Here is a 15478-nt window from a genome sequence, read left to right on the forward strand (position 1 = left end):
TCTCTTTGAAGCGATTGTGAATGGAAGTTCACTCATGATTTGGCTCTCTGTTTGTCTGTTACTGGTGTATAAGAATGCTTGTGATTTTTGCACATGGATTTTTTATCCTGAGACTTTGCTGAAGTTGCTTATCAGCTTAAGGAGATTTTGGGCTGAGATGATGAGGTTTTCTAAATATACAATCATGTCATCTGCAAACAGGGACAATTTGACTTCTTCTTTTCCTAACTGAATACTCTTGATTTCTTTCTCTTGCCTGATTGCCCTAGCCGGAACTTCCAACACTATGTTGAATAGGAGTGGTGAGAGAGGGCATCCCTGTCTTGTGCCAGTTTTCAAAGGGAATGCTTCCAGTTTTTGTCCATTCAGTATGATATTGGCTGTGGGTTTGCCATAAATAGCTCTTTTTATTTTGAGATACGTTCCATCAATACCGAATTTATTGAGCGCTTTTAGCATGAAGGGCTGTTGAATTTTGTCAAAGGCCTTTTCTCCATCTATGGAGATAATCATGTGGTTTTTGTCTTTGGTTCTGTTTATATGCTGGATTATGTTTATTGTTTGTGGATGTTGAACCAGCCTTGCATCCCAAGAATGAAGCCCACTTGATCATGGTGGATAAGGTTTTTGATGTGATGCTGGATCCGGTTTGCCAGTGATTTATTGAGGATTTTTGCATCGATGTTCATCAGGGATATTGGTCTAAAATTCTCTTTTTTTGATGTGTCTCTGCCAGGCTTTGGTATCAGGATGATGTTGGCCTCATAAAATGAGTCAGGGAGGATTCCCTCTTTTTCTATTGATTGGAATAGTTTCAGAAAGAATGGTACCAGCTCCTCCTTGTACCTCCGGTAGAATTCGACAGTGAATCTGTCTGGTCCTGTACTTATTTTGGTTGGTAGGCTATTAATTATTGCCTCAATTTCAGAGCCTGCTATTGGTCTATTCAGAGATTCAATTTCCTCCTGGTTTAGTCTTGGGTGAGTGTAAGTGTCCAGGAAATTATCCATTTCTTATAGGTTTTCTTGTTTTTTTTTGTGTCTGTGTAGAGGTGTTTATAGTATTCTCTGATGGTAGTTTGTATTTCTGTGGGGTCGGTGGTGATATCCCCTTTATCATTTTTTATTGCATCTATTTGATTCTTCTCTCTTTTCTTTATTAGTCTTGCTATCAGTCTATGAATTTTGTTGATCTTTTCAAAAAACCCGCTCCTGGATTCATTGAATTTTTGGAGGGTTTTTTGTGTCTCTATCTCCTTCAGTTCTGCTCTGATCTTAGTTATGTCTTGCCTTCTGCTAGCTTTTGAATGTGTTTGCTCTTGCTTCTCTAATTCTTTTAATTGTGATGTTAGGGTGTCAATTTTAGATCTTTCCTGCTTTCTCTTGTGGGCATTTAGTGCTATAAATTTCCCTCTACACACTGCTTTAAATGTTTTCCAGAGATTCTGGTACAGTATCATGTTATTTGCATATAGAGTTCATTTCATTTTCTCCTTTCCACTGTGAATGCCTTTTATTTCTGTATTCTTGCATAATTGTCCTGATTGGAACCTTCAATACCATGTTTAATTCAAGTGGTAAGAACCGACATCCTTATCTTGTTTGTTATATTAAAGGGAAAATAGCCATCTTTCACTATTAAGTATGATATTAATTGTGGGCTTTTTTTTTTAATTGTACTTTATGTTCTAGGGTACATGTGTACAATGTGCAGGTTTGTTACATATGTATACATGTGCCATGTTGGTGTGCTGCACCCACTAACTCGTTATTTACATTAGGTATATCTCCTAATGCTGTCCCTCCCCTGTGCCCCCACCCCACAACAGGCCCCGGTGTGTGATGTTCCCCTTCTTGTGTCCAGGTGATCTCATTGTTCATTTCCCACCTATGAGTGAGAACACGTGGTGTTTGGTTTTGTGTTCTTGCAATAGTTTGCTGAGAATGATGATTTCCAGCTGCATCCATGTCCCTACAAAGGACACAAACTCATCCTTTTTTATGGCTGCATAGTATTCCATGGTGTATATGTGCCACATTTTCTGAATCCAGTCCGTCACTGATGGACATTTGGGTTGATTCCAAGTCTTTGCTATTGTGAATAGTGCCGCAATAAACATACGTGTGCCTGTGTCTTTATAGCGGTATGATTTATAATCCTTTGGGTTATACCCAGTAATGGGATGGCTGGGTCAAATGGTATTTCTAGTTCTAGAGTTGTGGGTTTTTTAATAGAAGTTCTTTATCTTGTTAAGAGAGTACTTTTACATTCCTAGTTTGTTGAGGGGGTTTGATTTTGATGGATACTTTTTATGCATCTATTGCAATGACCATTTGATTTTTTTTGTCCTTTATCCTATGAATGTGGTATAGTAATTCATTTTCAAACAACCTTGTATTCCTAGAATAAATTCCATTTGGTAATGATATCAATCTTTTTTATATTTTTCTAGATTTAGTTTGCTAGTGTTTAGTTAATGATTGATAAGAGGTATTGATCTTTAGTTTTCTTTTCTGGTGATATTTTTATGAGAAGTTTGAAAATACTAATTCATTCTTTATCTTAATCAGTTCAGGCTGCTATTATAAAATACCATAGACTAGGTTGCTTATAAACATCAGAAATTTATTTCTCACAGTTTTGAAGTTTGGGAAGTACAAGATCAGGCATGAGCAAATTCAGTGTCTGGCAAGGGCCCATTTGTGGTGCCTTCTTGCATTATGGAAAAAACAAAAAACAAAACAAACAATGTACTGACATTATGGAAAAAACAAAAAACAAAACAAAACTGGTTTTGGGGCCTCTTACATAAGGGAACTGTTTTAGTCTGTTTTGTGCTATTATATAACAGAATATCATAGAGTGAATAATTTGTAATAAACAGAAGTTTATTTGTTTACGGCTCTGGAAGCTGGAAAGTCCAAGATTGAGGGGCGAGCATCTGGGAAGGGACTTCTTGCTGCATCATCTCATGGCAGAAGGGCAAAGAGTGCAAGAGAAAAGAACAAAGAGACAAAAAAAGAACTGAACTTGTCCTTTCATAAGGAACTGCTTCTGCAATAATGTGCTCACACCCATGAAAATGACATTAACCCATTCACTTCACACTCTTGGCCTAATTACCTCTCATTAGACCCCACTTACCAACACTGTGCATTGGGTATTAAGTTTCCAATGCATGCTTTTAGGGGGAACACATCTAAACTGTAGCAGACACTAATTTCACTCATGAGAACTTCTTCTTCATTATCTACTTACTTCCCAAAGATGCTACCTCCTATTACATTACGTGGAGGATTAGGATTTTAACATGAATTTTGGGAAGGACAGAAATGTTCAGACAGTCTTAATCTTTTTATCATCTATAGATGCATTGATATTTTATAGTCCTTCTTGAGTCTGTTTTGATAGTTTGTGTATTGCTAGAAACTTACTTATTTTATCTCAGTTATTTAGTATTTTGGCAGTCAATTGTTCATAGTATGATCTTCTAATTCTTTTTATTTCTTTAAGATTGTTAGTGATGCCTTATCTTTTTATTCTTAATTTTAATAATTTGTGTCTTTGTTCTTCTTTCTTGGTCATTCTACCTAAAGGTTTTGGTTTTTGTCGATCTTTTCAATGAACTAACTTTTGGTTTTATTGACTTCCTTGTTTTCCTAGCCTCTGTTTCATTCATTTATACTCTAATCTTTATTATTTTCTTCCTTCTGCTTGCTTTAGATTAGTTTGCTCTACTTTTTCTAGTCTCGTAAGGTGATGCTTAGGTCATTGATTTTGAGATGTTCTTATTTAAAAATATAAGAGCTTAAAGTTATAAATTTCTCTCTAAGCACTGCTTTAGCTGTACCCTACATGTTCATTGAACTCAAAGTATTTTCTAATTTCCCTTGTAATCTCTTTTTTGACCCATTAATTATTTAAGAATGTATTGTTTATTTTTCACATATTTATACATTCCCCAAATTCTCCTGTGTGTTAACTTCTAATTTAGTTTCATTGTGTCTAGAAAGTATATTTCAGAGGATGGCAAACTTCAAAAATTTATTTATGCTTTTATATTATGACCTCAAATATGCCTTAACCTAGAGAATGTTCTGTGTATACTTCATGAAACTGTGTACTCTGCTGCCGTTGGGTGGAGTATTCTAGAAATGCCTTTCAGGTCTACTTGCTTTATAGTGTTAAGTTTTCTCTGTCCTTGTTCTTTTCAATTTTCCTGTCCCTCTTTGAAAATGGCATATTGCAGACCCTAAATATTATTGTTGAATTGTCTCTTTCTCCTTTTTTAATTCTGTCACGTTTTGCTTCGTATATTTTGGTGTTCTCTTGTAAGGGGTGTATATGTGCATATATTATATATAATTGGTATATTTTCCCTCTTTATCTCTAATAACATGTTTTTTAAGAGACAGGGTCTTGCTCTGTCACTCAGGCTGGAGAGTACGGTGGTACAATCATAGCTCACTGCAACCTCGAGCTCCTAGGCTCAAGCAATCCTTCTGCCTCAGCTTCCTGAATAGCTAGGATTATAGGTGTACACCACCACACCTGGCTAAGTTTTTATTTTTATTTTTGTAGAGATAGGATCTTGCTGAGCTGCCCAGGCTGATCTCAAACTTCTGGCCTCAATTAGTCCTCTCACTTTGGCCCTTCAAAGTGCTGGGATTTTAGGTGCGCGCCATCACTCTTGGCCTCTTATAACATTTTGAATTATATATTTTGTCTGATATTAGTATAGCAACTCTAGCCTTCTTTTTTGTGTGGTATACCTTTTTCCACATATTTACGTATTATCAATTTGTACCTTTGAATCTGAAGGGAGATGTTTCCTGTAGAGAGAATATAGTTAGTTGGATGTTGTTGTTTTTCCCCAGTTATAATGTCTGCCTTTTGATTGGATTATTTAATCCATTCATATTTAATGTTATTATTGATAGGAATTTATGTCTTTCATTTCACTTTTTGTTTTCTTTATGTCTCTTTAGTCACTGTTCCTCCTTCATTGCCATCAATTGAATTAAGTGAATATTTCCTAGTATAATATTTTAATTTTTTAAATGACTTTTTTTTTCTGGTTATTTTCTTAGTGGGTGCTCTTATACTTACAATGTCCATGTTTATTTATCAGAATTTAGTTCATATTTAAACTAACCTAATTCTAATGATATTGAAAATTTATACCTGTAGAGTTCCCCCTCTCTTCCTCCTTTTTGTGCTATTTTAAAATCATAGTATATCTCACAGGCATTACAAACCCAACAGTTCATTTTTGTAATTGTTATTTTATGTAATTCTATGTATTTTAAAGAAGCTGAGAGGAGAAAGGAAAGAAATATTTATAGAGTTTATTACATGAATCTTATATATTATTTCTAGTTCTTTTAGTTATTTTTGTGGATTTGAGTTATCATCAAGCATCATTTTCTTTTCCAGTACAGCTTTGTTCTTGCTCACCTCTTTTGGGCTCTTGTTATCAAATATATTACCTTTATATATGTATTATAAGCATGACAGTACAATTACACATATATTTAAAAATTGCTTTAAAAATCATTTAACAGAAGAAATGAGTATAAATATACTATTATTATGTCTTTTATAATTACCTCTGTTAGTACTGTTAGTTTTTTCATGTGGATTCAGATTATTGTCTGGTTTAACTTGTTAAAGGAAGTTAAATAACTTCCTTTATTATTCCTTGTAAGTAAGTACTTCTGGCACCAAATTCTCTCCATTTTTATCTTGGAATGTCTTTACTTTGCCTGGGTTTTTTTTTTTTTTTTTTTTTTTTTTTTTTGAGACGGAGTCTCATGCTGTTGCCCAGGCTGGAGTGCAGTGGCGCGATCTCGGCTCACTGCAAGCTCCGCCTCCTGGGTTCACGCCATTCTCCTGCCTCAGCCTCCTGAGTAGCTAGGACTACAGGCGCCCGCCACCGCGCCCGGCTAATTTTTTGTATTTTTAGTAGAGACGGGGTTTCACTGTGGTCTCGATCTCCTGACCTTGTGATCCGCCCGCCTCGGCCTCCCAAAGTGCTGGGATTACAGGCTTGAGCCACCGCGCCCGGCCTGCCTGGGTTTTTGAAAGAGGCAAAAATGCCCTCCATTGTTTTTGATGAGAAGTCAATTATCAGTCATATTGAGTTCCCTTGTACTTGATGAGTTGATTTTTTTTACCCGCTTTTGATATTTTCTCATTGTCTTTTTCTTTAACATTTTGCCTATTATGTGTCTGGGTTTGGATGTCTTTGCATTTATCTTACTTTCTATTCATTAAGCTTCTGGGAGTTAGTGAGGAGTGAGGGTCCAGGCCAAAATTCTCTGTGTAGTCTTTATCGCCCAACTACAGGCTATTACAAGGTTTTTCCTGGCAAGCTTCATGGGGAAAACTGTCCTCCCTACATCAGACTTGATGCACAGCTAATTTACATTTTGGGAAAGGAGTTTCAGGGACTCAGATCTCCCATGCCAGCTATACTCATGTGTATGTGTGAATTCTTAGCCCAGGCACCTTCATTCAGAGACCTCCTTATTGGGGGACCTCAGTTGCGGTGGTTTTCCCACTCTTACTCAGTGCTTTTCCATTTCTTTCTCCTCTTTCTCTCCTAGCCTCTCCTCCCCTCTATAGAAAGGCAGGAACCTTTTGTTAAGGGCTATTCAGCAATGAAACACATCCCCCTGCCTGTACTACATATTACCACCTTACTGTTGGTGTTGTCCAGCAGGAAAACACTGGAGAGCTGGCACCATTGACTTTTCCTTCTTCCTTGCACTGTTGCAGTAAGTGAATAAAGCCTTGATTGTTACTTTCAGTTTGCTCATGGTATTCATTAACCATTTTGACATTTAGGATCACATTTAGGAAGTTTTCATCTAGTATTTCTTCAAATACTTCGTAATCTTGTTTCACCTTGGGTGTGCATGTAGTCTCCTTGATCACCAGGAATAAGGAGTGCTATTTTATAGCATTTATTGTTTTGAGCACCTTGATTTCAGCTCTGCTCTTTCTTATTATCCCTTTCTCTGGTCTGCTTCTATTGATATAATTTTCTGTTCTTAGCCATCAGTAACTGCTATCTGATTGCTATATGTTTTGGTAGTGCTCTGGAGTATAAATTTTTTTCCATTCTGGCAGCATCTTTTAAATTTAATTTAATTTAATTTTAAATTCAGGGCGTACATGTGCATGTTTGTTACATGAATATATTGCATACTGGTGGGGATTGGGCTTGTAGTATAACCATTACCCAAATAGTAAATATTATATGTGTTATTTTTCAATCCTTGCCTCCCTCCCAACTTTCCCAAAGCCTTTTGGAGTTCCCATTGTGTACAGTTTACATCTTTATGTCCATGTGTACCCATTGTTTAGCTCCCACTTATGAGAACATGTGGTATTTGGTATAAATTGTTTATTCCAATTAGAGACCAACTCCCCTTTGCAGGGGCAAAGCATTGTTAGTCTTTGAGGCTTTCCCTTATCCAGGAGGGCCCTTCTAACTGTCTCTTTGCTAGATTTACTCTTATAAAATACTTCCTGGTCTCCCATTCTGCATATTTCTTCTAGTATCTTGGAGCTCTTAACTCCCTCTTTATTGCTCACCACCGTTTGCCCTTGTTTTGATAATGCTATTAGGGATGAAGTTCTCCATGCTTTCTTCCAAATAATGTTAGTTTTGGGAACGAGTTTCAGGGACTCAGGTATCCTGGGCCAGCCTTACTCGTAGTTGTGGCTGTTTTTCTTATGGCCTGATTTTCTCCCTGGGTAGAATCTCTGTGCGGGTAAGGAGAGTGGCCTGTGTGACACCTCTGTTCTATGGGTGGGGTGGTAGTTGGAGATGGCAGCACCTAGTCTTCTTGGATTGCCCATGTTGGTATAGAACTTTCACTCTATAAGGTAGCTGGGGCAAGAGCAATGCAAGCCCACTCAGCATTCTCTGCCTTGAGTAGAACTTCCATGCTGTGAGTGGGAAGATGGATGGAGGAAGTTAGCCTGATTGTCTCAGATGTACTTGCCTGGTTTAGAACTCCTTCAGTATGAAGCTTTGGGGAAAATGAGAAATGTTGATGATCTTCCCCTGCCAGGGTGAAACTAGATGAGAGCTGGGGAGAGAGACAGTGGTGAGGGATAATGGGAGCAGCTTGTGGGTCAAATACTACAGGCTCTTGCTGTTCTTAGCATGACTTAATAGATCTTTGTAACTAAATTTTTCTCCATTTACTATATGCCGTGGGACAAATTATAGATACCTTAAATTTTTTTTTTTTTTTTAACCAGTTAAGTTACTGTTTCACTGGGGAGAGTGTCTACTAATATCCACATACCACCATTGCCGGAATCCTTCCTCTTCCCTAGAAAGGATTTTTATCAGAGCTTTACAGGGTAATGAAAGCAGGGAATTGCAAATGACCCAATAGCTAGTGCAAGGCCATTTTCTGTTTTTTGTTTTGTTTTGTTTTGTTTTGTTTTTGCCTAGGTACAGAAGACTTCAAGGTGGTATGCATAAACTTTGGAGTGCTAGGCTGGGCCTTTCAGATGTGTCCTACATAATTAAAAACTGCTCTTTGCATGTAATCCTTATGTTTTAGCTGTATGCTACTGACATGATATTGACTTGAGCAAAAGAAGTGCTGTAAAAAGTTTGTGTGTTACAAGAACAGAAAACCAAACACCGCATGTTCTCACTCACAGGTGGGAACTGAACAATGAGATCACTTGGACTCGGGAAGGGGGACATCACACACCGGGGCCTATCAGGGGGAGGGGGGAGAGGGGAGGGATTGCATTGGGAGTTATACCTGATGTAAATGACGAGTTGATGGGTGCTGACGAGTTGATGGGTGCAGCACAGCAACATGGCACAAGTATACATATGTAACAAACCTGCACATTATGCACAGGTACCCTAGAACTTAAAGTATAATAAAAAAAAAAAACTAAAAAAAAAAAAAGTTTGTGTGTTAAATTCTAAATATATTTTAATGAGTTCTATACTTTTGATATGCTAAATTTAAACTGTTACTTAAATTATACATGATTACAAAATAAATGAATCAATTTTGACTCTGGGATTTAAAAAATGAATGCTGCATTTCTACAAAAGTACTGTTTGCAAGGAATTTAAACAGTGTTATAAAGCTAAATTTTAATACTTCTATGGGTCTAAATGATTATTATTTTCAACTCTGATGAATGAAATTAATTCACCAGTTTCTATGAAGTAATTGTTATGTGCCTGACTTTGTGATACTTGGGAAAGGAAACTTACATTTTATGACTTATTTCTCAACTTTCACCCTACAATCTCTAAGCTCCAGCATTTTAAATCTCATGCTATTTTGAAACACTTTTCATACCATATGGTCCTTTCTTATTCAACAAATAATTCATTTAATAAATATTTATTGAATACCTCTTTTGTGGTAAGTACTGTTCCATGTGCTATAATGCTATTTTCCCTCTTCAGTTATATACTATTCGTGAACTCATATTCTGTGCCAAATACAGTGTTAAGTGTATTTGTGTTAAATGCTGCAAATACAGTGAGGGCAAGACATGATCTGAGCCTCATGTTACTTATGAGGAGGTAGACGTTAAACACATAATCAAGTATATAAATACGTATTTGCAAAATCATGATAAAAGTGCTGTGTATGATGTTGTGTGATCAGCACTAACAGGATATATTGGGGGGTCAGAAAAGACCTCCTTTGATGAAATGACATTTAAAATGAATTTTGAAAACAAAGTGGGAGTTAGTTATGTGAACAGCATTGATGAAGAGTAGTTCATGCAGAGGGAAAAACATACAAAAAGTTCTTAAATGGAGAGAACCTGCTGATTTTGAGGTTAGCAGGTAATACACTAAGGGAACAGTAGACTAAGATGAAACCAGAGTGATATGTAGGACTCTCATCATATAAGGGCCTCTGAGCAGTGTTAAAGATTCTGGATTATTTTGGATTTTATCTTAAGAAGGAAATCACTAGAGTGTTCTACAGAGGATGGACATATAACCTATTTACATTTTGAGAAGTTATTTCTGGCTACTGCTAGAAAAGATATTGGAAGAATTTTTAAGACTAGAATTGGGAGACTAGTTAGGAAGCATTGCATGATACCAGATGAAAGGTAGCCTGTGGACAACAAAGACAGAAAGAAATTATTTTTCTGAACTCTTTCACACTTTCAGATCTAAGTCAAATATTGCTGATTCTCCCTAGGCATAACTGACCACCTTTTTTTCTAAGCTTCCACCAGATTCCTGATCACACCACGTTGTGGCTGTAATATGTATACTCTATTACTCTGCATTGTCATTGGTTGTTCTTGTCTCCATTTCTCTCACTTTATTCTGAACTCCCTCAGAGAATGGACCTTATCTTTCTCTTCTTTATACACCTAGTACTGTAATATATAATACTTGCTCAATTTTTGCATACTTCCCAAAGCCAATTCACTATTAAGAGTCAGAATTGTAATTTGAACCCAGATCTCACTGACTCCAGAGCTCACACTTTTACCACTATAGTGATAAATCTTTTACTTTTCCCCTCATAATATACTCTGGTAATATTCTGTATACTATTATAGGTTATTATAAGATTGAAGTCTTTATTCATTTGTTCACACATTCATTCAGCAAACTTTTATTGAATTTCTATGATGTGTAAGACACTGATAAAGTAAAACTCTATAATATATTGATGAATTAGATAGTCCTCGCCCTCAAGGAGCACATATTTTGGTGGGAAATGTAGACACATGGTAATTATAATCTAAAGCAAAATAAACTGGTTAATATTCAGTTATAATGTAGCTTGACCTGTTAGAAAAATCTTTGGTTTTGGGGAAAAATATATCTTTTTAGAAATGTCAAAATAAATAGAATAAGAAACAGTCCCCATACCCATATTCAGATAATATTTAATTGTACATACTTGAAAAAATATCCATTTGCACATTTATGTAACTATTTTGGATCCCATTACATATTAAAAACTAAAATTTTGAACAGTTGATAAAATTTAAATTAGTACTTACTCAATTACAGACACATAGAAATCTGATATGCTTACATTGTCTTATTTAATATACACAGCAATGTTACAAGGTAGATACCATCATTATCCCCATTTTATGGATGAGGGCACAGAGCACTGGAATAGTTAAGTGATTTGCCCAAAGTAAGTGGAAGATTATGGATTAAAACTTGGGACTGTATAATTCCAGATTAGGTGCTCTTAAATATTATATGATACTGCCCTTTTATTTTGTTTCAAAGCTCTTTTTTCTCTCACTCAATATCTTGTAAATATTTCCATTTCTGTATCAATCGTAGGTTTCATTTTTAATGGCTGCATATTTATTACATTGTCTGTGTATCTCATAAATTACTTAACTATAATTGTTTCCTATTCAAGGACGTTTAGGTTATTTCTAATTTATTACTATTATAAAATATATTTAAATTAACTTTCTGTGTATTTATCATTGTGTACTTGTCATCCTTATGTTCCTAAAAGTGGTGTTGCTGAGTCAAAGGGTATGTATATTTTTATATTTTGTCACATGAGTCTCTGGAAAGAGTATCAGTTTATACTCTTAACAACAGTTCATGAGAATTTCGATTTCTTCATACCTTTATACTAGATTTTGCATAACCTGTCTTCACTTGTAATCAAATGAATAGGCAACTCACATAGCTATTATTGCAGAATTTCTTTACTCATGATAGAAAACTAAGTCAAAATAAGAGAAGAAAAGATATCTTTTAAATTAAGATAGAATCACAAAATTTTAAAACTGGGTAACTAGTCACATCTCTTAATTTTTAAAGATAAAGATTTTTTGGTAGTGACATTAGCAAGGCAGCAGACTACAGTGGCCTGGCTCTCATCCCCCTCCACTTGCCCCATATAAAGGATCCAAAACATTGAATAAACAACTATATTTCAACTGGGTGGACATAGTAAGTGCTCTGGAGAGCACCAGGGGAATTGCAAAACCCCTGTGGAGCATGAAAGCCTAGGATACCTCCAAAGAGTGTGGAGCAAATCATCCTGCCTCTGCCACACTATTTCCCCTGCCAGGAGCAGATCAGAACTGGGGATACTTCTACTTCTGGGGAGATGGCAAGCTGGAGACCTTCAGTGGTCCCTGTCACTGTTGCAGACACCAGCAGTTATTGCTACAGCGTGGTCCTCCAGTCCTCACAGACCTTGAGTCCAATTTGGACAATTGCCAGGAGTACACACAGGTGCATTCCCTGGAAGAGAAATTTCCTTGGCACCCTTGCTCATGTGATATACATTTCTATGGCATGGCATCATCTTGAAACTGGACCTACATCTGGAGTGTGTCCTGCTTTGGGGCCAGTAGCCACTAAACCGTTCTACCCCTTAGGCTCCACAGTCATTTCACTAAATTCACATAGGTGCCTACAGCACCAATACTCCAGTTGCCTGGAACCTAGGCCCAAAGGAATGACTGGGACTCTGATGTCTGAACAGATGAGGTATCCTGTCACCCAGGGAAACAGGCAAGCATGCACAGTGGAGAGGCTCCTTGCAGCTGCTGGGCCTGTGTGCACCCATTCTTGGCTTGACAACTGGACCAGAAGTAGCACCACCCTGTTGAAGAGGGTTACACACAGCTGCCTAATCTGCTCATGACCACTCCTGGCCTTACAGTGAGTCTGGCAGTGGCCTTGCCATTCCAGAGTCAGACACACAACCTTCTAGCCTACTGCACCCCCATGTGCCTGGCCAACAGGGAACCCTGCCCCAGCAAAACCATACCACCACAAATACAAGCTCCTGCAGCCTAGGCCACTGAGATATCCACAGGTGTTGCAGATGAGGATTACAGGTGAAGAATATGTTACAGAGATCATTTCTACTGAGTCCACCCAGAGCTGAAGCCACACAGTGTTTCCTGTTGACACCTTAGGATCCACCTACAGGAAAAGCTACCAAAGCTACTCCATAAAATGGAAAAAAGCAATGCTTCCACTTGATGTGCAGATATGTGGAGTCACAAGAAACTTGAAAAAACAAGGAAACGTGACATTCCCAAAGGAATACAATTAAGTTCCCAGTAACAGGTCCTAAAGAAAAGGATATTTATAAACATCCTAACAAGACATTAAGGACAAACAAGTCAGTAACATCAGGAAAACAATTCATGATCTGAATGAGAAATTCAAACAAAGAGATATCATAAAAAAGAACCAAACAAACAGAAATATTAGAACTTACTATTTCAATGAATGGAATAAAAAATACAGTGGAGACCTTCAACAATGTACTAGCCCAAACAGAAGAAAGAAATCCTGAACTCGAAGATGTAATTTTAAAATAGTGAGAGAATAAAAAAGAATAATTAAAAAAGAATGAAGAAGGCCTACAGAACTTATGAGACACTATTAAGTGAACAAATATACACTGTAGAGTGTCAGAAAAAGAAGAAATGGAGAGAGACACAGAAGACCTATTTAACAAAATAATAGTGGAATCTTCTCAAGTCTTTTGAGAGATATGGACATTCAGATACGGGAGGCTCAAAGGTCCCTAGTAAAAGAATCAATAAAAAGAATCCTCTTTAAGGCACATTTTAATCATAATGTCTAAGTCAAAGACAAAGGGAGAATCTAAAAGAGAAAAATGTCAAGTCACATATAAGAGAATCCTCATTAGATTGTCAGCAGAGTTCTCAGCAGAAACCTTGCTAGCCAGGAGAGAATAGCAAGATATATTCAAAGTGTTGAAAGAAGAAAATCAATGAGCCAAGAATACTATATCCATACTTCAGGAATAAAAGAGAACTAAAGACCTTCCCAGACAATTAAAAACTGAGGATCCATCATCAATAGACTGGCCTTACAAGAAGTGCTTACAGTAGGGCTACAAGGCAAAACAAAAAGACAATAATTAATGTCATGAAAGCATGTGAAAGTACTAAATGCACTAGTGTAGGTAAGTGCCACTCAGAATACCCTAAGTGTTGTAATGGTGCTATGTAAATCCTTCAAACCTCTAATGAAGATTTAAAGCTACAAAGGTCAAAAACATCAATAGCTACAGTTAGTGCTTGAGGAACACACAAAAGATAAAGATATAAATTAAGACAACCAAAATACAAATGGTATGAGGGGAGAAAAAAGTCAAAGTATTTTTATGTGACCAAAGTTAAGGCAATATCAGCTTAAAATAGTCTAACTGTAAGACTCTTTATGTTAGGCCCATGGTAACCACAAAAAGAATTTTGTTATCCAAGTTGTTTAATTTTTCTCCTTCTCCCTCAGGAATGCCAATAATTCATGGATTTCATCACTTTCCATAATTCCATATTTCTCAAAGATTATTTTCATTTAAAACTTTTTTTTTTCATTATTTTTCTCTGGGTTAGTTTAAAAGACTGGGCTTCAATTTTTGAAATTCTTTCTTCTGCTTGGCTTCATCTATTGATAAAGCTGTCAATTGTATTTTGAAATTCTTGAAGGGAGTTTTTCAGTTTTCATTGTTCTGACTGATTTTTCAAGATATTTATCTCTTCCTTTATTTTCTGGATTGCTTTCAAAGCTTTTTTGTGTTTTCAATAATGTTTTGGATCTTGTTTAGCTTCATTGTAATCCATGCTTTGAAATTCTTTATATGTCATTTATTACTTTGCATTTTGATTACAGACCGTTTCTGGAGAGCTATTGTGATCTTTTGGTGGTGTCACAACATTGAAATTTTTCATGGTGCTAGAATTCTTATGGAGGCTCCTTATCTGGAGAGGTTAGCAATTCTAATTATTGTATTTTTTTTGTGAATAGGATTTTTTCACTTTCCGCATATGTATGTATGTATGTATGTATGTATGTATGTATGTATGTATGTGTGTATGTGTGTGTGTGTATATGTGTGTGTGTGTGTGTGTGTGTGTGTGTGTATATATATATATATTTCCTTTTCTTTTCCTTCTCCCTAGGGGTGTGACTGTAGAGTATGTTGAATAGGGTCTTTTGGCTTTGCTTGTATAGCCCTATGCACTTCTGTTGGCAGGTTTTATATTGGGCCATGTGGTTTGACCTACATGCCAATAGATGGCACTTGTGGGAAAGAGCCATCTGTGGAACAAGCAGGTGAGTTTGTACTGATCTTTATTTACTCTGGAGTGTACTCTGTTGTTTCAGATGAAGGACCCCGAGCCTTGGAATGCCTGGTGCTCTGAGCTTCCTGTTCCATGGGGGTGGAGGGACACAGCTGGGCAACACTGGAGCCTCTGGGTTACCCACAAATATCCTGATGGTCAGCACAGGCTCTAGTCCTGGGGAGGGTGACTGGGAGGAGCTCCTGCTGAAGCATGTTGAGGTATTTGTGGGAGGGTGTGTGGGCTGTACTTGCTCCACATCCTATATAGGCTTGAACTTGATCTGTTTCCCTATCACACCCCTGTTCCCTATCACACCCCTGGCTCTGACTGCTAGTTC

The 15478-nt window shown here is 36.9% G+C and overlaps 1 protein-coding gene and 1 pseudogene across 18 annotated transcripts in view; one reads left to right on the top strand and one right to left on the bottom strand.

Annotated features, from left to right (window-relative positions):
* The window catches only part of LOC139357128 (zinc finger protein 135-like), a 52996-nt pseudogene extending 46159 nt beyond the window's left edge, over positions 1 to 6837 (bottom strand).
* The window catches only part of LOC105495012 (BEN domain-containing protein 5), a 1475945-nt gene that overhangs the window by 225037 nt on the left and 1235430 nt on the right, over positions 1 to 15478 (top strand). The gene's annotated exons all lie outside the window — the stretch shown is intronic.

Source organism: Macaca nemestrina, chromosome 1 (genome assembly GCF_043159975.1).
Source record: "Macaca nemestrina isolate mMacNem1 chromosome 1, mMacNem.hap1, whole genome shotgun sequence".
In the NCBI taxonomy this organism is placed as follows: domain Eukaryota; kingdom Metazoa; phylum Chordata; class Mammalia; order Primates; family Cercopithecidae; genus Macaca; species Macaca nemestrina.